Here is a 23,767-nt window from a genome sequence, read left to right on the forward strand (position 1 = left end):
TATATGTCTGTTATGCATAAATCATTAATTATATTAATGAGTTCTGTAGTTTCATTGTTTAGTTTTTGTTGGTGAGACAGGTGTGCTAAAGTCATGCAGTATGATTATGTTGTGATCAATTTCTTCTTGAAATTGAGAAGGGTTTTTTTTGATATACATAGAACCTCCATTGTTTGGGGCATAGACATTTATGATTGTTATGTTTTGTTGATGTATGGTTCCCTTAAACTGTATCAGATGTCCTTCTTTACCTCTTCTTACAAACTTAGGTTTGATATCCATTTTATCAATTAGTAGATGGAAACTCCTGCTTGTTTACATGGCCTATGTGAGTGGTATGTTTGTTCCCCCATCCTTTCACTTTCACCTTCAGTATGTGAATGTCTTTCGCTATGAGATGAGTCTCTTGAAAGCAGCATATTTTGGGATTTTTTTAAAAAATCCAATCTATAAATCTATATCTTTTGAATAATGAGTTTAGACCATTCATGCTCAGTATTATTATTGAGACATTGTTTGTATTCCCAGTCATTTTGGTTTATTTTTGGTTTTTAACTTGACTTGGTTTCTCCTTTGAGTGGATTTTCCTTTAGTGTAGTTCCTCCTTTTACTGATTTTTCATTGTTATTTTTTATTTCCTCCTCATATAACATTTTGTCAAGACTATTCTGTGGTGCAGGCTTTTTCATTGTAAATTCTTTTTAATTTTTATCATGGGAGATTTTTTATTCTGTCATTAAATCTGAGGCTTAACTTTGGTGGGTAAAAGATTCTTGGTTGGCATCCATTTTCTTTCAAAGCTTGATATATGTTGTTCCAGGATCTCCTAGCTTTGAAGGTCTCAGCTGAGAAATCTACTAAAATCCAAATTGGTCTCTCCCTATAAGTAATCTGAAAATTTAATCTTGTGGTTTTTAAAATTCTATCCTTTTTCTATATGTTAGGCATTTTCATTATAATGTGCTTTGTTGTGGATTTGTTGTAATTTTGTATATTTGCTTTCCTAAAAGCCTTTTGTTTCTAATTTTCCAATTCATTCTTCATGCTTGGGAGATTTCCTATTATTACTTCATTGAAGAGATTGTGCATTCATTTTGTTTGTATCTCAGTGCATTCCCCCTATCTCAGTAATTCTTATATTTGGTCTTTTCATGTTTTCCAATAATTCGTGAAGGTTCTGTTTATAGTTTCTCACCATCTTCACTGTGTGATCAACTTTATTTTCAAGATTATATACTTTGTCTTTATTGCCTAAGGTTCTGTTTTCCAAGTATCTAGTTCTTTGTTGGTGATTTCTATTAATTTTTGTATTTGGTTTATTGTTTCCTTCATTTCAAGGATTTCTGGTTTGTTTGTTTGTTTTTTTTTTTCACAGTCTCTATGTTTTTCTTGAAGTAACCTTTTGTTACCTGTATTTCCTCTCATATCTCTTTGGTGGAACAGTCAATTGTTGCCTGTATTTGCTCTTTTAATTCATTCTTTGTTCTGCAGATCATTTTAATTATGTACGTTTGGAATGGAATGTCAATGGAATCTATTATTGTATCAGCTTGGTGTGTTTCAAGCTCTTTCCTCCCTTGTTTCTTCATGTCATCCATGTGTCTTCCTCTCTCACAGTGTGGATTTGAGGTATTATAGTTTCCAACTTATAATCATGTAGTGACCCTGCATATTACCAATACCTTGCCTGTAGTAACCTGGAAGATGGTCTTGTTGGTCCTGCCTGTTGTCACTAAATGGAAGACAGGGGAAAGTCACCCCATGCATCAGTAGATGGGGCCATAGCATGGTCACTCTCCTCCTACCATGGAGTGGGCTGGAATCGATGTTGTCTGTTCCACCTCCTTCTGTGTGTCAGGAAGGCTGAAGTCACTGTCATCTGCTCCATGTATTTTATTTAGAGACAGAGTCTCATTGAGTTGCTTAGAATCTCGCTTTTGTTGAAGCTGAGTTTATACTTGTGATCCTCCTGCCTCAGCCTCTCAAGCTACTGGAATTACAGGCATATGCCACCACACCAGCACCTTTTTTTCTATTTTTTTTAGTTGTAAATGAACACAATACCTTTATTTATTTATCTTTATGTATTTCTGAGCTTCAAATCAAGTGCCTCACTTGTTAGGTGAGCTTTCTACCACTGAGCCACAACTGCAGCCCCTCCCTTTTTGCTTTAAAGATCCATTTATATACTATGCTGTTGTCATGGATCTTGTGTGAAGTATCTTATATTTTGAAGATTATTGGTATTTTTAAAGATTTTTCTTTTCCTTGCGTAGTTTTCCACTTCATCCAATTTGCTTCTTTCCATTGGCTTTTCCTCCTTTCTTTTCTTTACTGCACACTGAGGATGAAATCTAGGCTTTTCCTTTTTTATGATGCACTGAGCTTCAAACCCCATGACTCACACATGGTAGGCAAACATTCTACCACTGAGCTACATAAGCCCTATTTTGGGTTTTTGGTATGTTCCCCATGCTAAAGCTTTTTCTATTCTGGTTGGAGATTTTTCTTTGTGTCTATAAAGACAGTCACCACAAGTGGATTGATAGGCTAATGGCTTCTGGTCCCTGGCCCCTGAGGCTCTGTGGCTACCCTTGAATTGATCTGGCTCTTGAGGGCTTCTCTTTAAGACTGGTCACTTTTGCAGCCCCCTGCCTACTGCCAGGTTTCTGGATCTAAGAGGGAGAGTAGGAGGATGAGCTCCTCTACTCCAGTTTCCTGCCCTGGTGTCTGTGTGGTCTTCTTCATCCTTAAATTGAATACACCCTGTCCTTTGTAACTACCCAACACAGGTATATGTCTTGAAGTGGCCTCCAGGCCTGAGAGCCCTTCAGGTGGTCCTTCCTGTCCCTTGACAGGCAGAGGGCAGCCTCCATGGTGAGGTGAACTCTCATCAACTGCTTCTTTAACAGACTTTGAACACACTTCCTGTTCCCTTTCTGCCTCCCTCAGTCTAGGGTGACCTTAGAAACTAGTGTCCTTTATTACCAGGTGCTTGTGCTTGGCCTGGCTGAGCTTATGTGTACTGTGGCCTCAGGGTCTGTGTTTTTGGGCCCCTGGAGTATCACTTGCCACTGGCGTGGTCATCTTTCTACTTCCCAGTATGTGTTGATATGGGGCTCCTTTTCTACTGTCCTCATTCCTGCTGGTTATGATCTTTTAAAAAGCAATTTCTAATCTGTCACTGGAGTTGGGTTTGGGAGGAAAGGAGATGGATATGTGTTTCCAACTGTCCTTTTCACAAAAGAGCTTACAGTCTGTTATTTATCATGAAAACTGATGAATGAGCCCACAGCAGGGTAGAGGGGAGAAGGGATGAATTCTTCCTGTGACAAAAATCCCAGCAATGGTGTTCACTTAGTTTTCTTAAGGCAGTGATTAGAAGTACTGGGAAAGTAAAATAAGAAGCTATCATGACTAGCAGTTTAACTTCCATGCTTCTTTGTGGTTTCCAAAGTGGATTTTGGAGAGATTGAAGCAAGACACCTAGAAGACCTGAATTGCAAAAGACTGAATGAAACCATGAGTGTGAGCCAGATGGAGTCCTCGGCCTGTAAACAGATGACACAGTACAACCTAGGCCCTGAGGTCCAGAAAATGGCTGAAAGGATAGACTCACTGACAGACAGCCGTATCTTCCAGATCTTCTGGGAAGAAGCTGCAGAGTCATTTAATGATCTCAAAGGGGAATGTGAAAGGTGACCTATTGCACTTATAGAGGCCTATAAGTACTTATATTCACCTTGTTATCAAAGGTTCATGAAACTATATTAGGATCTGAAGTTAAGAGATGTCACCTTGGCAGAAATTGATGTCATCTTCAAAGACTTTGTAGATAAATACAATGACCTGACTTTAGATCAGATCATGTGTGAAGTACACCCTTAGGCCCTGAGCGGCTGGATATCAAAGCATGTTGAGCAGATCAAGGAGTACCATAGCATTCACCAGGCAATCAGCTCAGCCAAGGTTATCTGCAAGGTCAAAAAGGATTTTGGTTTGACTGGTGACTTCAGTGTTCTTTACACTTTAATAAACTTTTTTAGTTATTTGCTGGGGACTCCTCTGAGGTGGGGGCCAACCTCAGACTCCTTGGAAGCCCCAGGGATTCTAAGATCGGCAGTGTGACAACCCCTTGAAAGGCTCTGTTTGGGCTGCACTGAGGCTAGAACATTTCATGGCCTGCATTTTTACCTTTGCTTGAGATAGTGTGACTGTTCCTTAACTAGTGAGTTTTCTTATGTTGATATGAGAACCAAAAATTCAGGAGAGAGAAACCATCCTCTTTCCAGAGGAATCTTATTTCATTAGGTTATAAAAGCACAAAAGGAAATATTTTGTCAATTGTCCAGGTACCTTTCCTAGTTCCAACAGGAAGTACCAAATGGTACATTGCTCCCTTCACAGGTCAGGCCTGAGTTTCTCCCTCCTGTTTCTTAGCCTCAAATTTTTAAGGTGTGTGTGGCCTATGTTTAGTAGCAACAGGCATGATAGTGGTTAAAATTTAGCAGAGTGTGGAATAGTCCATAGTTAATCTTGAAACTTTCAGCAAGTCTGTAACTCTCATAAACAGAGAAACCCGGATCTGTCAGGGCTGCTGTGCAGAACAGGTTTCAAAGTCCTCGAAGGCTTCATCATGGCACTTAGGTACTGTGGAAAGTAGCTTCTGCAGCATATAAAAGAGGGCCATGGAGGTCATACTATTTTTGGTGCAAGAGTGTGTCACACTCTTGCTGTAGCATCTTCTTGTCCAGGCTTGTGGGAAGGCAGGCATGGGTGATCTCTGGAATAGCCCTCAGCAGAGCTTCATCTTGCAGACTGATGACTTTGAGGCCACCTGCCATGAGAGACTGGATCAGATCAGCTTGCAGTTCATCTAGGCCAAGAAGCTGCTACAAGACATTGGTGAGCCCCACTGTCAGTGTCTGGAGAAGCTGGCCCTGCAGAAGGAGCTGGTCAGCTGGCTGCATGAGATTCTGGGAGGTACAGGGGTAGCTCTTCTTCAGGTATTTGCCAAGTTTTGTTCCTGAACTTGAGGACATCCCCCCTCAATCACATGTGTGTGTTAGCTGGAAGGCAGTGTCTGCTTCCAGTAGTTTGCATCAGGACAGCTTTTCAGAGTTCTGACTAAAACTCTTTTCTTTGCTGCTCTCTTCATCTTTGGATGCTGGCATTATTTTCTTCAGTATCTTGACTCCTTTTCTGCCTTCCAACTCATTCTGCTATAGGACAAGGCAAGCTCTTGCACACAGGGGAATGTTGCTGCAGCAAGCTTACAGAATCTGTGCATTTCTCTCCCAGTCCAGGGCTGGGCAGCCAATGTGGTTGTGTAGATTAGATAGAGGGTGGGGGAGGGGAGGTAAGAAAGGCCAAACAGATGGAGCAGGAGCAGCACTTATGCACCACAGAGGCCTGGCAGGATACCTCCTGCTAGCACTGAGGCTATGCTGGCTCCAGCTCTCATCCAAATCTGTGCTGCTTGTACTCCTGAGTCTGCTTTGATGTATAATCTTTGTTTGATAATTAACTCAGAAGAATTGTCTCAATTTTTAAAAAATAACTAATTATACACATATTATTTACCAACTGAACCTGTTTTTGTTTAAGTGATGATGTTTGTGAATTAAAGGAAATAAGGTGCACACAAGCCTAGTACAGTGCCTGGGAATTATTTGGTAAAGGTTAGATGTTGTTCAGTGGTGTCATCATATCCTGCAAAAGACAAGGTATTCTGGAGTCCTAACTGAAGGCAGGAAGTGGGAGTAGGCCCTAGATGTGTACTTAGTGTCTATTGATGGCCTCACTAAGGATCATGCCCCAGGTATGAGTTGTGCAACATCCTGGAGTGGTCCTCTGCAAGTCCCCTTTCTGTTCCAGGCATCATCGAGCTCCAGGTGTTTGTGAACCTTGCCTTCATCTTGGCTGAAGAAAATGACATTGATGTGGACTGGGTGGTCTGCTTCCATGATGCTGTGCAGGGCTATGCGTTCCTGCTGTATAAGCTAGACAAGAAGGCAAGCTTCAGTGAGTTCATGGAACTGCTAAAAGAACTCTGGAAGGCTCTGAAAAATGATCCTCACCTCCCCAGTAAGCTGGTGAGTCTTGATCCTTGTTCCAAGACATGGTGATCTTGCAACCCTGGGGAACTTCTGTGCTTTGAGGCCACACAGGCAGCCATTTGAACTGATGTTGAAAACCATCTTTTCTTCATGAATGGAAATGCTTTCTTTGTCTTGGATTGGAAGAGAGCTATGGAACTGCATATCAAGAGCAGTCTCCACCCTACAAGACAAGTGTGAAAACAGCACAATAGGAAGTTTAAAAGAGGGTTACAGTGGTTCTCTGAATGGTAGTAATTGTCTTTTATTTTATTACTTTTGGGTATTTTTAACAATTGATATTGACTAATTTTTTATCAGAAAAATATAAACATTCAAGTAAATTTTCTATACCAGAGTCTGAGTTAACCTTCACTACCTAACTCACCCAATGAGCAAAGATGTCCAGAGACCTGTACCGGCCTTGGGACAGCTGGTCCTGCATGTGGTTGAAGGGTAGAGAGATGGACAGAGAGAGCAGTTTGCAGTTTTCCTGCTAGAAGCTCACATTCTCTTAAAGTTTTTTTGGTCATACTCAGGGACCATGGCAGGACATTAAGAACTTAGGGATCCTGTTCAGTCAGGCATTTCTCCTCAGAGGTTCTTTGTTCTGGGAACCCAGGAGGATGGTGGCCTGCCACCAGAGGGCACAGCCTGTAGTCATCTAACCAATCATCCATAAGTACAGGCCATGTGCACTCCAGTGTCAGCTAGGAACCTGGCACCATTGCAGCCACAATGAGTGGTCAGTGTCCTGGGGTATCAGGAAGGGGTACCTGAGGCAACCTCAGGAAATGGGCAAGAAGTTATGCCTAGAGCCCTGGAAGAGGGTGGCTGGAGTTTGCCCAGCAAGAGCAGAGGAATGAGGAGGACAGGAAGGAAGATAGTCATTCAAACTTTGGTCCCTGTTCTCTGCTTTTGTCCCAACAGTGAGATTCTGCCAGAAACTTGGATTGGCTGAAGACAGTGAAGGAAAGCCATGGGTCTCTTCCCTGTCCCTGGCCACAGCAATCAACAGCAGAGGCATCTATGAGATCAGGGCATCCACAGGCAACCAGAAGGTGAGTCCTCCCAGATTCTAGGTATGGTGTTGGTGGCGCGCACTGGCCTGCTGCAGAGTCAGGGTTTCAGCCACCAGAAAATTGCTTCTAAACATGTTCTGCATCCTATATCTCACCAGATGCCATCATGCACCTGATCCTCCCTGGGGGTCACAGTGGCCTGGAGCCAGATCATTCCTATACATTGGAAGACCTGAAGGATTTTTTAAACAAGCTGATGCTGATGTCTGGCAAGAAAGACCACAAGAGTATGGAAGTGAAGAGGTTTTCTGAGGTGAGCAGGTGCCCCTGTTGCCTCAGGGTGGGCATGCTCACTGCCCCGCTGCCTGCAAAAGGAAACAGGCAGGGTTGGCCTCTGGTGGACAGAGTGGCTCCAGAAAGTGTAGCTCGTGGGTCTGCAGGGTGCACCTTTCCTGGAGCCACATCTGAGGTGGGACAGACCCTGGAGGCCTCAGCTCCTCCTTAACAGCATCAGAAAGATCTGTCACTACTGTTGGTCAATCCACTGCATTTAACAGGAGGTGATCAGGTAGATAGTCCTTAAGAAGAAGTATGAATGGCTTCATTTACTCTGTAAATTGGTAAAATCAAACATCTCAAGATTCTAATGGGTACTCTTCGTCAAAACTAACGTAACCAAGCCAGGTGTGATGGGACATTCCTGTAACTCCAGCAACTCAGGAGGTTGACACAGGAGGATTGCAAGTTAAAGGCCAGCCTCAGCAACTTAGTGAGATCTTGTCTCAAAATAAAAAGGGCTAGAAACATAGCTCAGTGGTAGACTACCCTGGATTCAATCCCCAGTACTGAAAAAACCTGAAGTAATTGTTGACACAGGTTATTGATTTATATAATAGTCTCTCTCTCTCATGTAAAGGTTCTTTTCTTACAGTTTATTTGCACTTAAAATTGACATTTTTTCCCCAGTGCTGGATAGAAAGCCAGGGCCTACCACATACTAAGCAAGTGCTCTACCACTGAGCACAGCCCAGCCCACAGTCTACATTCTTATCTGCCACCTGATCTCTTCCTGAAGGTGGCTGCCCTCTCCCTAGCCTGATCATGTTTCCCAGTGACCCTATGGGAGGAATGAACCCAAGCCACTTGAAGTAGAACTTTTGTGTGTCTAGATTGGTATGTCCCCCTGCAGTAGCTCACTGTGACATCTGCCTCATGCCTCGGTTTCCCCCAGTTATTCTGCCATGTGCAGTGGCTTGTGCAAGCCTTCCTGAACCTATATTCTGTGAGAAACTTGCTGTTCCAAACCTGGACTGCCAAGGTCTACTGCTGCCCCAGGAATGGCGTCTCCATCTGCATGAACTTCCACTTGGAATTGGTAAGCCAGCTGACAGAGAGTGGGGATGTCACCCAGCTGCTGGAAGCCCTCTGTAGGCAGATGGAGCACTTCCTGGATGACTGGAAGGAGCTGGTGAGGAGGAATCACAGGGAGCAATTCTACCTCAGCTTCTACATGGCTGAGCAGCTGGTCCACCTGAGCACTGAGCTCAGGAAGCAGAGTCCCAGCAAAGCTGCCCTCATGATTCTGTCCTTCATCAAAGACAACTGCACCCCAGCTCACATCATAAGGGCCATCGAGGGGTTCAAGGAGGCCACCAGACACTGTGTGAGGACAGTGATGGAAGAATTACCACCATTGCAATCCTCTAAGATCAGCCTGATGACCAAGCTGAGGGCTATCATGAAACAGCCCTTGGAAAGCATGAGTGTCTTTCTGCCTGGCTACCTGGTCCTGGAGGCCCTGGGCTATTGCCTGGCTCACCTGGCCAGGATGGGTGGGCCTCCTGTGGAGCAGTCTCTCCCTGAGGGCCTGCAGGTTGGCCAGCCCAACCTGGTCATGTGTGGCCACTCTGAGGTGCTGTTGGCTGCCCTGGCCATCTACATGCGGGTCCCAGGCCATCCCCTGCCCACCTTTAATGAGGTGCTACTCTGTACCCCAGGGACCATGTTTGAGGAGGTGGCCCTGCTCTTGCACTATGGCCTGGACCCAGTTTCCCGGGGGCAAAAGGTCTACAGCCTGCAGACTAGTTGAGCTATAAGGTGGCCTGCCAGGCAAAGGCCCTCTTCCATAGCCTGTGCACGTAATGTCCCTGGGAGGACTACCAGCTGGTGATGGTATGTGACATCCCAGGAGTGCTGTTCCCTGCCCTCAGCTTTCAGCCAGAACAAAGTCCACCCCATCCCCCAAGCACCCCTCCTACTTAGCACATCACTACCGGGTCCCAGTAGCTGTGTTCAGAGACCAGATGTGTGTGGGGATCGTGGCCTTGGAGAGAGAAGTAGTAATGAGAGCCCTGGGGTGGGCAGGCAGTTTCTCAGGGCTTCCCAGTGACCCCTGCTTCTGTAGCGGTGGGCACCTCAGATGACACCCCTCTGCAGGTGGGAAAGTGAGTATCAGGAGGGTCTGACTCCCTGCAATCAGTGCATCCCCTAGATTTTTTTTCCACCCAGGTTGTAATTCCTGGGAGTCCTGCTCCTCTCCTTGTGTGGACTTCCATACACTTTTTTCCTGCATTACCTCCTTTGACCTTTTCCAGGTTGTGTTGAAAAACCAGCCTCTATCTCAGAGCAAAGCCTGTGCAAAGAAGGGACATGACCTTTGTCCTTGGAAAGACCCACAAAGCGCTCCTAGGCACATTCCCACCCTGCTAAGTGGTTTATCTACAAATAACAGGAGAGATCTGCTGTGCCAAGTGTCCCTGACTCAGTCAGGCTAGGTGGAGATCCATAGTAACCTCCTAGCAGCCACCAATCTGCATGAGACAGGGAAATCCCTGGGGTGCCAGATGACCCTCCCAGTAGTTTATGGTGTTGGGAAACCATGTAATTCAGCATGAACACCCCTCTTGGATTAAACCAATCAGTTCAAATGAATCCCCCTTTTGTAGCAACCAATCACCCCTACCCAACTTGTTCCCGCCAGTGAATGTGCTAATCATGTTTTAGAGTTGTTATTTGATTTTCCCCGCGGTGTGTGATGATTTGCTAAGAGATACTATGATGTATGTGGGGGTCCCTGCCTTCTCCAAAGAATGTATAATACTGCTGCAAACCCTGGGCTTGGGGCCTTTCAGTGTCACCAGTTGCTGTGTACATGTGGAGGACCGAGCTAGCTCGCAATAAACACCTCTTTGCTGTTTACATTGATCTTGGTCTCTGGTGGTTTTTTGGGGGTCCTAAATTCGAGCATAACAGCGTTGGTGTGAGCAGAAGAGGCACAGCTGCTCTGGCTCCAGGAGAATAGTGCCTTTGTACCTTCCCTTTAGTCACTGTTATGTTTCCTTGGAAAGAGGTGGTGACTTCCATTCTGTCGACTTCAACCTGTGAGCATCACTGTGCCCTTTCCAGACACAACCTGCTCTCTCCTCCCCCAAGAAACATGCCTATGCTTTTACTTTATTACACTTCCATCACTGTCATCATGGATAATGTGAGAATGCTGGGTGGGTGACAGCTCGGGACTCTGGCTTCATGGTAGAGTTGTTCTCTAATATGATGTTCTGTTGCATCAGTTTTGAATTTTATACAGAGAAGTAACTTTTTAAAATTTTTTAACTGGGGATTTACCCCAGGGGTGGCTTACCCCAGCCTTTTTCATTTTATATTTTGAGATATGATCTCACTAAGTTGTTTGGGGCCTTACTAGGTTACTGAGGCTGGCCTTGAACTTATAATTATCCTATCTTGGCATCCCAAGCTCCTGGGATTATACGCATGTGCCACTACTCTTGGCAGAGAAGTCACTTCTAATATATCTGAATCTGTTCTTATTGGATCCAGAGGCTTAGGATCTAATTTCCTTGTTTTAACATTACACAGAAATCTCTTTATGTGAAGAGACTGCATGAAAAACTGAAAAAGAAATTCATCAGTGAAAAGGTGCCTTTGAAGATTGTTCAGTTGACTGACTCTCAGGTGGATGAAGGCCAGGTCCTGGGCTCCCTGCTTTCTTTCTGAGATGCTTAGTATTGGAAAATGTCCATGATATTCCACTTTGATGTGACTGCTTTGGTAAGTGCTCACATGGCAACTGAATGGCTACATCAGAAGTCTCACATTCCCAGGGCCCCATCTGCTTCTCCTTGTATGAAGAGTCCCTTCCTTCTTTACTTGCCTGTAGTCAGTACCCTTCTCTCAAGGAAGAAGACAGGAGGGTGCTGGGATTTGCGAAGAATGATTGGCAATTGTGTATTTTCAAACCCATGCTTCTATGTCTTTAAGAACACCCTGGAACTTGGGTCTTTCTTTTCAAAATACTCATTTTACAATACCTAATGGATATAAGTGGAAAAATGTGGCTTTGGAACCCATTCTATTTAAATATCATTGAAATTTCAGAAGGAAACTCAGTACTGCCAATAAGGTCTACAAAGCTGGTATTTACACAGGGCATTTGCAAGTGGTCATGGCACACCTTTGATTCTGTGGCCTGTAGCCTGTGTTGACACATCTTGATTGTGTTCTACTTTCACATTAGGGGAGCTATGAGTACATGTAAGAGAAAATGCATGCTTGAACTTAAATCTTAATGATATCTATAATGATGATACTCTCGTGTTGATTGATAGCATCTTGGATTTGTATGGATATGTCAGATTGGTCCTAAGTCTGGGTTGAATCCCAGGCATTCTGAGTGTGGGAGATTCCTCTGTTGATGGCCACTGTCTCCTTTACTGCTAGTGAAGATGGCATTGAGACTTCATTTATGGAAATCTGTTAGCTGAGACTGCATGAAAACCTGAAAAAAATAGTTCAACTGTGAAAAGGTGCCTTTTGTTGCACATCTGTTCATACATGGTGGAGAGATCAAGCCACAGGATTGGAAATAGTTTTCTGGTTCATAATGCAGCTGCCATAGTTGAGCTTCTGTAATGCTCTAACATGCAGATGCCAGCCTCTGTGAACAAGAGGCTGCAGAAAGCCACATGTATTCAATAGACTGTTTTCATAAAGGCCTATCCACAAGAGACCACATGGAGGGTTAAATCATATGGGCGTCTTTCAGGAAAACAAATTTTAACTTCTATTTATGTCTCTTCTTTGCAGAATCCACATGTCCCTCAGTTCAGTTTTTTGACATCTTCCCCAGAGTCACCTGCAGACCTCCCAAAGAAGTGACAGCTATGGAGCTGAGCCCTGAGAGGAGCTTCATAGAGCCTGGAATAGATGAGAGAGAGTTCTGCAGTGCTTCTTTCCAAAGACCTTTCCAATATTTAAAAAGATTCCATCAAAACAAAACCTAGACACATTTCAATATCAAGAAGACTCAGGGGAGTGCATCCAGCACCTTCTAATTTATTGTGGGGTCATAAACCCCTCCTGCTCTGAGCTCCAGAACTTTGTTTGGTTCCTCAACTCTCAGCTCAAGGACTGTGAGGCCTCTGTGTTCTGCAATGCAGACTTTACTGGAGATATACTACAGGGCTTCAAGAACTTTGTGGTTACTTTTATGGTTGTCATGGCAAGAGACTTTGATACACCAACACTTCATACTTCTGACCAAAGCCAAGGGAAGCTTACAGTCACCATGGATGGGGTTGATGAAGAAAAACTTGCCCCATTCACTCTCTGGAGGAGGTGGGAGTCAGAGCCTCAACCATATGTGTTCTTCAATGGTGACCATGAGACCATGACATTCAGAGGTACCATCTCTGGCCCAATGAGAATGGCAGCATTGATGTCATCAACCATCTCAATGGGGAGATAATCAGGAAAGATGCCATGACAGAAGAACTGTACAGGGGATTATTACTTCAGGGGGTTCCCTTCAATGTTGACTTTGATAACCTGCTCAGACATGAGAAACTCTTGAGACTCCTGCCAGCTACTAGGAATTCTTCAGGCCCTTATCCCTGACAATGCATATGATCTTACAATGGAAAACATGCTCAAGATTCTGGCCATTTAAATGATGTTCTGGTGTGGGATCCCAGTTATCATCATGGGAGAAACCGGCTGTGGGAAAACCAGGCTCATTAAACTCCTTAATGATCTGCAGCATGCTGATGCCTGGGCTAAGACCATAAAACAGGTCAAGGTCCATGGAGGAACAACCACAGCCATGATTCATTTCAAGGAGTTAGAGACTGAGAAAACTGCCTTATCCAATATGAACCAACACCAGTTAGACACCATCTTGTTTTTTGACAAAGCCAACACAAGAGAAGCCATAAGCTATATTAAGGAAGTCTTGTGTGACTAGACTGTGGATGGCCAGTCCTTGGAGGAGGACTCAGAGTTGCACATACATCATAGATGCCTGCAATTCTTTCAGGAAGCACTCCCAGGAGACCATCTGCCATTCGGAGTCAGGTGGTTTGGGATACAGGGTCAGTACAGAGAAGACAGCAGACAGGCTGTGCTCTATTCCCCTCAGGCAGCTGGTGTACCATGTCTATGCCCTGCCCCTGAGGCTGATTCCTCTAGTGTGAAATTTTGGGCAGCTAAATAACACTGCTGAAAAGTTCTACATCCAGCAGATTGTGCAGAGACTGCTGGACTACATCAGGATCAGTGAGGATGAGAGTCATGTGATCACAGAAGTGCTCTCTGCCTCTCAGAGGTTCATGAGCAACAGTGTAAGTAAGTGCAGTTTTGTCAGCCTCTGGGATGTGGAGTGCTGTGTGAAAGTGTCCACTTGGTTTCATGGCCACAGCAAAGTACTATTGGTGAAGCTGAACACCTTTCTCTATGAGATCAGTGTCAGCAAAAATAACTTCAGGAGAGACCCCATCTTCTGGTCTCTGGTGCTGGATGTGGGGGTCTGTTACCATGAATCCCTAAAGGAGATGGAATCCTACTGCAGAGCCATTTGCAGGTATTTTCCACAACCATATAATGACAGCAGGGTCATCCTGGATGAGATCATGCATGCACAGGATCTTTTCCTGAGTGAGATGCCTCTGAGAAAAACCATAGCCAGGAACCTGGCTCTGAAGGAGAACTTCTTCAGGATGATCAACTGCACTGAGCTAAAGATACCCCTCTTCCTGGTGGGAAAGTCTGGCAGCTCCAAATCTCTTGCCAAGACCATCATCATGGCAGATGCCATTCAGGGCCAGGCCTCACACTCCACTCTATTTCACAGCCTGAAGCAGGTCCACCTGGTGTCATTCCAGTGTAGCCCCCACTGCACCCCACATGGCATCATGAACACCTTCAAGAAGTGTGCTCACTTTCAGCATGTTAAGGGCCTGCAGCAATATGTGTCTGTGGTGGTGTTGGATGAGGTTGGCTTGGCAGAAGATTCCCCCAAAATGTCCCTGAAGGCTCTGCACCCACTGCTGGAAGATGGGTGCATTGAAGGTGATCCTGCCCCCAACCAAAAAGTTGGCTTCATAGGTATTTTCAACTGGGCCCTTGATCCTGCCAAGAGAACCAGGGTAGTTTGTGTCCCATGGCAGGCCCAGTGAAAAGGAGCTCATAGAGAGTGCCAGAGGGATCTGCTCTTCAGATAGCCTGGTGCAGGACAGGGTCCAAGGGTACTTCACTCCTTTTTCCAAAGCCTATGAAACAGTGTGCAGCAGGCATAACAAGGAATTCTTTGGGCTTCACAACTACTATAGCCTCATCAAGATGGTCTTTTCCACTGCCAGAGCATCTAACAAGAAGCCTTCTCCACAGGATATTGCAGAGGCAGTCATTCAGAACATCAGGGGCAAAGATGACATCCCTGCTTTGGACAACTTCCTGGCCAGTTTACCTGAGGCCAGGTGCATGGGAGAGGTCAGTTAGCACCCTGAAACTCATCAAGCAGAGTTGGGGAACTGGAAGAAGCTGAATCCCGCTACTTGCTCATACTGACCAAAAACTACATGGCCCTGCAGATCCTGAAGTAATCATTCTTCAGTGAGCACCAGTAGCCTGAGATCATCTTTGGTTCCAGTTTTCCCTGGGATCAGGAGCACACACAGATCTGAAGAAATATCAACCAGGTGAAGATCTGCATGAAGACAGGAAAGATGGTGGTGCTGCTAAAGCTGCAGCACCTCTATGTACGGTGTGCTCAACCAGTATTACATCTACCTCGGGGGTCAGAAGTACGTGGACCTCGGGCTCAGCACCCATGGTGTCAAGTGTCGGGTCCACCCTGACTTCCACCTGCTTGTCATTGAGAAGAAAAATATGGTGTACGATCAGTTCCCCATGCCCCTTTTTAACCAGCACTACCTGGGTCTCAGCTCAGTGCTGCAGGGGTGGCAGAAGAACATCGTGCAGGAGCTCATGCAGTAGGCAGAGCAGTTTGCTGATGTGAAGGCCCATCAATTCCTTACTGGGCACAAGTACAGCCCTGCTGATGTCTTTATCAGCTTCCACTCCGACGCCTGTGCCTCCGTGGTGCTGCAGGCTGTGAGGAGGCAGAGCCCTGGGGACCTGATGGAGGAGGTGTACCACAGGGTGTCTGAGGAGGCCAAGCTGGTCCTACTGTACTGTGCCACACCACATGCTGTGGTGCAGCTGAGCACATCCACTCTGGGCTCATTTGTGGTGCAGGTGCTGTCACACAAATACTGGAACAAGCGGCAGCATGACTCCTTTGCAGATTTCCTCCAGGCCCATCTTCACAATGTGGACCTGGAGTGCCATGACATGTTCACAGAGGTGACTACCCCCACAGCCTTTCCTTTTTTCTCTTTCACCCATGAGCCCTCTATCTCCAGTGCCAGAAGGTCTCAAACCTGTTTAAGGCACTGTTCAGTTTGGGAAACCCGTATGTCCCTCCATGTTAGGCACAATGAGGATAAGTCCATTTTGGCCTCTCTCACATGTTTGTGAGCAGAGCTCTATTTTGAGAGCAGCACTAGCACAATGTTCAGTTCCCAGAATACTGGGCCCACCTGGGATATAAGATATTGGCCTGCTTCTCATCATTGGACAGCCTAAGAGTAGAGGATGAGGATGCCTCCCATTTAGATGCCCTTAGTGTCACAGGTGAAAGCTGTGCAGCCAGGTGGGGGGCATGAATCATAATTGGTTCTCCTTAAAAGTCATCTCCTAGGCTGGCCATGAGGGCTGGCTGGGTAGATGTCAGAGGCAGAGGGCTCCTTGAGGCACAGGTGTTGAGTCTGAATCTGCATCTCTGCAGGAGTCTAGGAAGGGACTGCTGACAGATCTTGAAATTCAGGTTGTGAGTGCTGGATTGTGCAGATGGAGTAGGTGGAGAGACATGTGGAGGGGCTTGTGGACAGCCTTGGGCTTGGTCTTGACTGCTCAGAGAGGAGCTATGAAGAAAAGTGTATGTAGACATGTCCTAATTGCTGGATGATGAAAAGACAGTGGAGTAAGAGAGTGACATTGAGAGGAGAGATCTGTCAGGAAGCTTCTGGCATGGTGCAAACTGCAAATTGTTAGCAGGCAGTGTGGCTGGGCTAATCATCAAAACCATGGAAGGGTGGCAGGAGTTGGAGGACAGCCTTCCTGAGCTCATTGCAGCTTTGAGCAATCATCATGGAGACCCCAAGAAGGAGCAATGGGTTTGGGAGCCAGTGGTGACATCTGTTTTGGATAGTTGTGGATGTCTGCTATGTGGTTGGATGTTGGAATATGAAGCTTGTCAGTAAGGACAGGTCCAGAGAAGGGGTCTGGAGCCAGGCAGAGTGGCACATACCTGTAATCCCAGTGGCTTGGGAGGTTGATGCAAGAGGATTGAGAGTTCAAATCCATCCTCAGAATTTTTGAAGGCCCTAAGTAACTTAGCAAGACCCTGTCTCAAAATAAAAATTAAAAGGAAGGGCTGGGTTATTGCTCAGTGGTTAAACCCCTGCATTGTTCCCTGGTACCAAAAAAAATGGGGTCTGGATAGCTGAGGTCCTATGTGCCTGGGAATATCTGGGTTTTCACCATGGGATATGGTCCATGGAAGAAAATGGAAAACTACTGAGGGGAAGGAGATTTGCCAGTGGCTAACTCCATTTGATAGCATGAAGTCAGATTACAAGATGTAATGGCATTGTGCTATTACAAGATGTAATGGCATTGTGCTGAGCGCTAAAGGGTCAGAAGGCTCTCAGGTAGCGTCCAAAGCTGGAAGAGAGACATTGGAATCTCAGGAGGAGATCAAGGCTTCTTTTAGTCAGGGCAAGCCTTCTTTCTGCCATCTATTGACCCTGGAGATCCTGCTTGCCTCAGCCACTCCTTGTATATAAAAACTGCTCTGGGTTGGGCTTCTTTCTGTCTGAGTGCCCACTGGCCCTTGGTTCTGACCTGGTGTTCTGTGCCCTTGCTTGAATTCCAGCTGACGACTTGTGTGCCCATGTTACATGCCCATGTTCAGATGCCCTTAGTGTCATAGGTGAAAGCTGCACAGTCAGGTTGGGGTATGGATCACAACTGGTGCTACTTAAAAGACACCTCATGGGCTGGCCTTCTCCAGACTGCTGATGAGCCATGACTGCAAGGCCCTATGGGTAGAAGTTAAGGGCTTGGCCCTGATACTTGTGATCTTGTCACTGCAGCAGTTTGACACTGAGTACTCACTCCTCAAGGAAGTTTGGTGAGGTGTCATACCTGCCCATTAACCTTGGCCCCTGCCCTGGGAATGTAGTGTGGCAAGCCAGAGTGTGGTAACCACCAGTAAGGAACTCTGAATACTATGAGACGGTCATTGCTCAGCCTCATGGTATGCCCCTCTGGCCCCAGTTGTAAGACAGTCATGTCCATCTGTCTCCTGAGCATTGTGTGGCCCTTTCCTTCTCCCGTGGATTGCATCCTCACCTTATGGATGGAGACCCCACCTGGATGCTGGGTTCTGCATGGCCTGTGATTCCCTTCATTTTGTGGAGTGTTGTGATCCATGTTTGTTTTATTTTGTTTTGTTTCACTTGTGCTGGGGATTGAACCCAGGGCAGCCCTACCACTGAGCCACATCCCCAGCGCTAATTTTTATTATTATTAATTTTGAGATAGGGTCTTGCTGAATTGCTGAGGCTAGCCTGGAACTTGTGAGCCTCCTACTTTAGCTTCCTGAGCTGTGGCTGCCCATGTTTTAGGACAGAGGACTCACTTGGGTGATTCCCTTTTTCTTTCAGAGGAAGCTTAATGAAGATAATCAGATGTAAAATCCTCATTGTCCAGATGAATTTTGGTGATGGTATTCATAGTGCTCAACTCATTGTGTCAGCTAGTAATTTTATTGGAAAAACATAGGAAGCCAAATGTCCCCAGGACATCCTGAAGAATTTTTTCCATGAAAACAGTGTGGAAATATGAATGACTCTCCCTCCCAGCTCTTGACATGGGCTAGAAAACCTAGAGAGAAAAGGTGGAACAAAAAGGTCATTAATGGCACTGAATTTGTGAAATGCAAGATGCGTCAATAATGGAATATTTGTAGTGTGTAGGAGAATGTGTTAAAGCTGCATTTACAGTCATTTGCAGTCTTTTTTTGATCATTTTTATTATGAATCATATAATTCAAATTAAAGTTTAGTCTGGGATGTAGCTTGTTGGTACAGCACTTGTCTTGTATGTCTGAGGCCCTAGATTTGATCCCCAGCACTGCATAAAAAGAAAGAAAAGAACTTATCATAAGTTTAAGGGCAGTAAGACTATAAAAATAAATTAATATTTATTGGATATTTTTATGATATCCATAAATCTGTTGCTTTCATAATTGCTGTATTCTATTACCTCACATAATGTAAGAGTGATTTCTGCCCCTTTACAACATGGTGAACCTGTTGTAACTTAAGGCCCAGACAGATCCTTTAGGGAGGTGGTCTGTGGCCACTGGGTGTTCAAGGGGCACCATACCACACTCTACTATCTCAAAATGGGAAGGCCAGTAAGCCCCATCGTCTGGCATATGGGTGGCCTGAGTCTTTCAGGGTGAATGGGGGTTCTGATCAGCAGTGGGAGGAAGTAATCCTATGAATTGGAAGACACCCTCCTCTCATGAGAGATGTGGTGGCCCCTCGCATTGTGTGGAATGTGGTAAAGCCTCAACAGCTCCTGGGACACCCATCAGCCATCACACACCTTAGATTTTGCTCCATTGCTTGCTTTGTTTTGATTTTTGTTTTCTCAATAGGTATTCTGCTATTAATGAAATCAACAAAATACAAGGAACTCAGGGCTGCTTGAATGTGAGGTGAAGCTCCCCACAACAGAGTCTGTCAAAGGGAAAACTAGTTCAGAGATCATACAGGACCGGGCAAGGCTTCATTCTGTAAAACAGAGTGGCATCCTGAAGGGCAGAGAAGTTGGGAGACAGCAGACACAGAACAAAAAGCAGATTGGTCCCTGGGTGGTGTCCTGGGAAGTCAGGACAGGGGACAATGGGGAAGTGCCTGACTGGTCAGCTTCAGGTAAGCTCTGGCCTAAGGATGAAGGCGGGGAGCTTCAGCAGCTTGCCACTGGGGCTGGCCCATTGGGGAACCAGCATTTCGTGCTCCTGATTTTCCCTCAAGTCCAGATTGCAGCTTGGTGGGAGTACATGGAGCTTTGGCATGGGGGAGTCTGTTTTGAGTTTTACTCTGGTTTCTGGGGGCCCAGTTCAAGAGCTTAGTCCAAAACAATGGCCTCCTATAAATTTAGCAAGGTTTATAAAAGGATGACCTGGCTGAGGTGTAACTCAGTAGTACTGAGTTTGCCTGGCATGTCTGAGGTCCTGTCTTTGGTCCCCAGCACCAGAGAAAACAAAACAAAATACAAGAAAGGAATGTTTATGTTAAAATGAAATATCTAATGCTCATTTAGTAGTAATATTAAATAAGTGCTTACAAGCAGCCAGGCACCACTCAAAGATGTGAGCATATATTAAATCTTTTTTTTCTTTTTCTACTTTGGAGTTCTCGTGGGGATTCCCGGAGAGTTCCCATTGGTTGGGGAAGTGCCGGAGGAGGGATTTCCAGTGTGGGGCTTTTCTGGAAGTGCCACATGAGAGTTGAAATAAAGTAGTTGCTGTTTGAACCCACCTGGCTTTGTGGCGGCTCAGTTATTCGTGCCCATCCAGACTGCAGCAACAAAACTCTCCTGGATGAGGAGCAGAGCATCCAACTTGGGATTCCATGGAGGTAGGGCCAAAAGATGAGTGACTGTCTTTAAATATGTCTTGGCCACTTCTTCGGGTCCCATGCTGCCCATGTCTATGTCAGACACCAACTCCAGATTTCTCTGGCCTTCTCTGGGCTCACTGTTCATAGCCATCACCCTGGGACTTGCTGCTGCTATGTCAGTATGGCCTGGCCTACCTCAGGAGTGCACAGGATTCAATCCTGCTCCTACTCTTTATTATACAAATGACTCAGAGATCTTCCCTTTGCACTTAGTGTTAACTCTTTGTGCCTGCTCCTTGGAGAAGTACTGTGTTCAAATCAGTCCATCCCTTTTTCTATGGAAGGTCACCAGCTGGATTATATAAGACAATTGGTATTTTGGAAAGAGGGAAACAGTTTAATAATTTCATAGATAGAAAGCCAAACTGTCAGCACCTTGCAGCACTTTCTAATTATGGGACAGTAAGTATGGTAAGATGCACATAAAAAACTGTGGGCAGGATCCATATCATGTAGTCTTTGCATGGCAGTTAATCAGCCTTGATACCCACGTTGATGGTGTGTGAGCTGATGTGATGTAGGGGGTTTAATGGGTTTTGGTGTGTTTGGGGATGTAGACTTTGAGGTACCAATCATCCCTCTGACAGTAGTGTGATTAAACATCTGGACAGAGGTGTATCCCTGATTATAACAAGAAAAAAGCAGACAGATGTGAGAAGACTTGGTGGCTTTGTTCTTCACAGGGCTATGGTGATCTGTGCACATTGATGACCTGAAGAGGTCCACAGTCATAGCTGCTGATGTGACTAAGCTGTAGAGTGTCACCATCAGCCACCTGTTCATGCCAGGAGGCAGCCTAAAGCATGAGTTGCAAGGTGGCAGTCTGCAGAGGTGGGGGCAGAAAGGCAGGTGAAAGGTGCCAAGTTAGCCAGCCTCCTGTGAAGCTGGAGTCATGGCTGCCACATTTGAGTCACTTTTGAGTCTTGACACCTGCCCATAGTAGGAACTCAGGATGTGGCACTGAACTGCTTGGTGCATGGTCAATATAACCAGGGTCTTGGGAAGGCCAAGGAGCAGCATCCAGTATATTAGCTGGTGTTCTGTGGGTCATGTGCCAGGCCCTCAGCCCGGGCTGTGGGGCACCTGACTAGTGGATGACAAATGTCCCCTTAACTGGGGCTGCCACTGAAATTTAAGACAGGAAACCCTGGTGAGGCTCAGCCTAGGCAAAGACCTGGTACCACCTACCCCCTTCCTTCTCCAAGTGGTGACTTGATTTTGTTCCCTTTGCTTGCATCAAAAAGCAACCAGGAGGAGGTGATGGAGGCAGAGACCAGCAAGTCAGGGGGGGTGGCAGGAATGGAAATGAAAGAGGAGAGTTCAGAGGAGATGGAATGAGAGGCTACCAATCTGAGGGGAGGTGATGTGAGTTCTCCTCTGTTTCCCTGTTGGCTGCAGATGGCTGAGCTGGAGGAGCTCAGGCAGCTGTGCCAGGGTCATGCTGAGCCCTGCCTTCTCTTTATGCTGGAATTGTTGGGGATTTACTAGGACAAGATCTGCTTTTTCCTTCTTTATGAAGGCTCCTAGTCAGCTCTGCCCTGTCCCTCAACCATTGGCCAAATTCATGATATCAGCTACCACCATGACAGTGATCCTCTGGGAGTTGTCCAATTCACAGGGATCAGCTGGGGGAGGTCAATAGGTCAGCTTCACTATAGAGACTAGACACTGTTGTTTTGTGCATGTGGACACAAGGTCACCTTCTTGTGTGGGCAGCAGTTTTCACCCATCCTGGACATGGCAGCATCAGATGATGTACTGTCTCCCTTGGCAGGCACAGGTTCTGGACACCACCAGACTGTTGAGGAGCTGTGTGCAAAGTGCCATGGGGATGCTCAGTGATGAGAAAAGCTGCACACGCAACATGAAGAGAGTCACCGTCCTCCTCAGCCTCTTGAACAGGGACATTGTGTGCCATGGTATGAGACATATCCCTGCTTCTCATCCTACCCCAGCAGGCCCTTTCTGAGCAGTGGGGATAAGGTGGCCGAGTGTGGCGAGTTGCCCTTCTAGGTTCTTGTGTCTTGGCAGATGCAGCTGGCATAGCGGGAATCTAAGGACATCTCTTGAATTCTGCTCTAGAGTTGGCCTGGCCAGGGGACCTGTGGCTTCCCTCTGCAAGAGAACTGGTCAAGCAACACAGCAGAGCCTCTAATTTGGTTCTGACAGGTGGCCAAATTATGTGCCTTTTGCCTATTCACAGCCTTGTTTTTGTGGATATCCAAGATTCACCTCTCCATCTTTCTAAAGAATCAAGAAGAGAACAAGCTCTGCAGCAAGAAGGAGTGGGTGGGGAGAGAAGCTGCAAACCAGGATGCACTCCAGGAGGCCGGCACCTTCAGGTACTATGAGCAGTGGGCAGTGCAGGGACCTGCTATACCATCTCAGGGGAAGGAGCACACCAGCTGTATTTTTCTCCACTTGAGGAGGGCAGAGCTATGTTTTTGCTCCAAAATCCCAAAACAGACCTGGATGATGGTCATGTGTGGTTGTTGACCATGTAGGTTGTGATCCTGGGGTGTTTATTGACCACCTGGTGTTGGTCATGGAAGATGTTTGCCACCTGAATGGTGGTCATAGAGATTGTTGGCTTCCTTTCTCTCTCTGCTTTTGTGTACTTTACTTTATTTCATTATAGAGAACTTAAAAAATATTGTTCTCATAGGATGTTGGCCAGCATGTCATAAATAGCAGCAGGGTTGCCATTCAAGGTTATTAAAATTGAGATGGAGATGTGCAGAGAAGTAACAGAAATTATCTTCTCAGGCTACTGCTTGAAGTAACAGAAAGTACAAAAATAGGACCCAGGAGTGTCTTTATTATCCGTGATCCTTTTTCTACAAAACCGTAACACTTTTCTTCAGACTTAAGACAATCTTTAAAGAGCCTGTGCTATGGGGACAGGAGGTTTGCTCAGGGTCTCAGATGGAGAGTCTAAGAGTCTGAAACTACCTGTGGGCAGAGTGATATTAGGCCAATGAGGTCGTCCTCCAAGATCCCTCCAGTTCTGCTCTTCTGACCCCATGGCTCCAGGTCTGCTGCCTCACGTGGTTCACAGGGGAAATGTGGGTGATGGCAGAGTCCTGGGCGGCCAGGGCCCATGGGTGCTGGCTTCCTCACCACAGGAGCTTTTCCATTTTGAGTTCTCTCTGCAGTGCTCCTTGACTTCTTTCCTAGTTACACCTTCTGAAGGAAGTTTGTGAGCCCAGAAACTGAATATGCTTTTGTTTCTCTGGATGGTCTCCCTTCCCTAGCACATGTCCAACCCATGTTCCCATCGCCCCTTTGCCACTGTTGCTCTGGCCTTACTGGGTTTGCCAGCCTTCTTTTTCACTGTCCCATGGTCTACAGCACCTTGGACCAGTTTCTTCTGGTCACCAGCAACACCCAAGAATAATTGGACCTGTTTGCCCTGTATCCTCAATGCCCATTTCTGGGGCTGGCAGGCCCTTGGGAAACTGCTGCTCTGTCACAGGATCTTGTGACACTTCACCAGCACTGTGTTTCTCAGACTTAATATCACATACCCTTGGGG

At 45.9% G+C, this 23,767-nt stretch overlaps 1 pseudogene; it reads left to right on the plus strand.

Moving 5' to 3' along the window:
- Positions 1 to 319: 319 nt before the first annotated feature.
- The window catches only part of LOC143389087 (E3 ubiquitin-protein ligase RNF213-like), a 29,295-nt pseudogene continuing 5,847 nt past the window's right edge, over positions 320 to 23,767 (plus strand).

Source organism: Callospermophilus lateralis, unplaced genomic scaffold (assembly GCF_048772815.1).
Source record: "Callospermophilus lateralis isolate mCalLat2 unplaced genomic scaffold, mCalLat2.hap1 Scaffold_43, whole genome shotgun sequence".
In the NCBI taxonomy this organism is placed as follows: Eukaryota; Metazoa; Chordata; class Mammalia; order Rodentia; family Sciuridae; genus Callospermophilus; species Callospermophilus lateralis.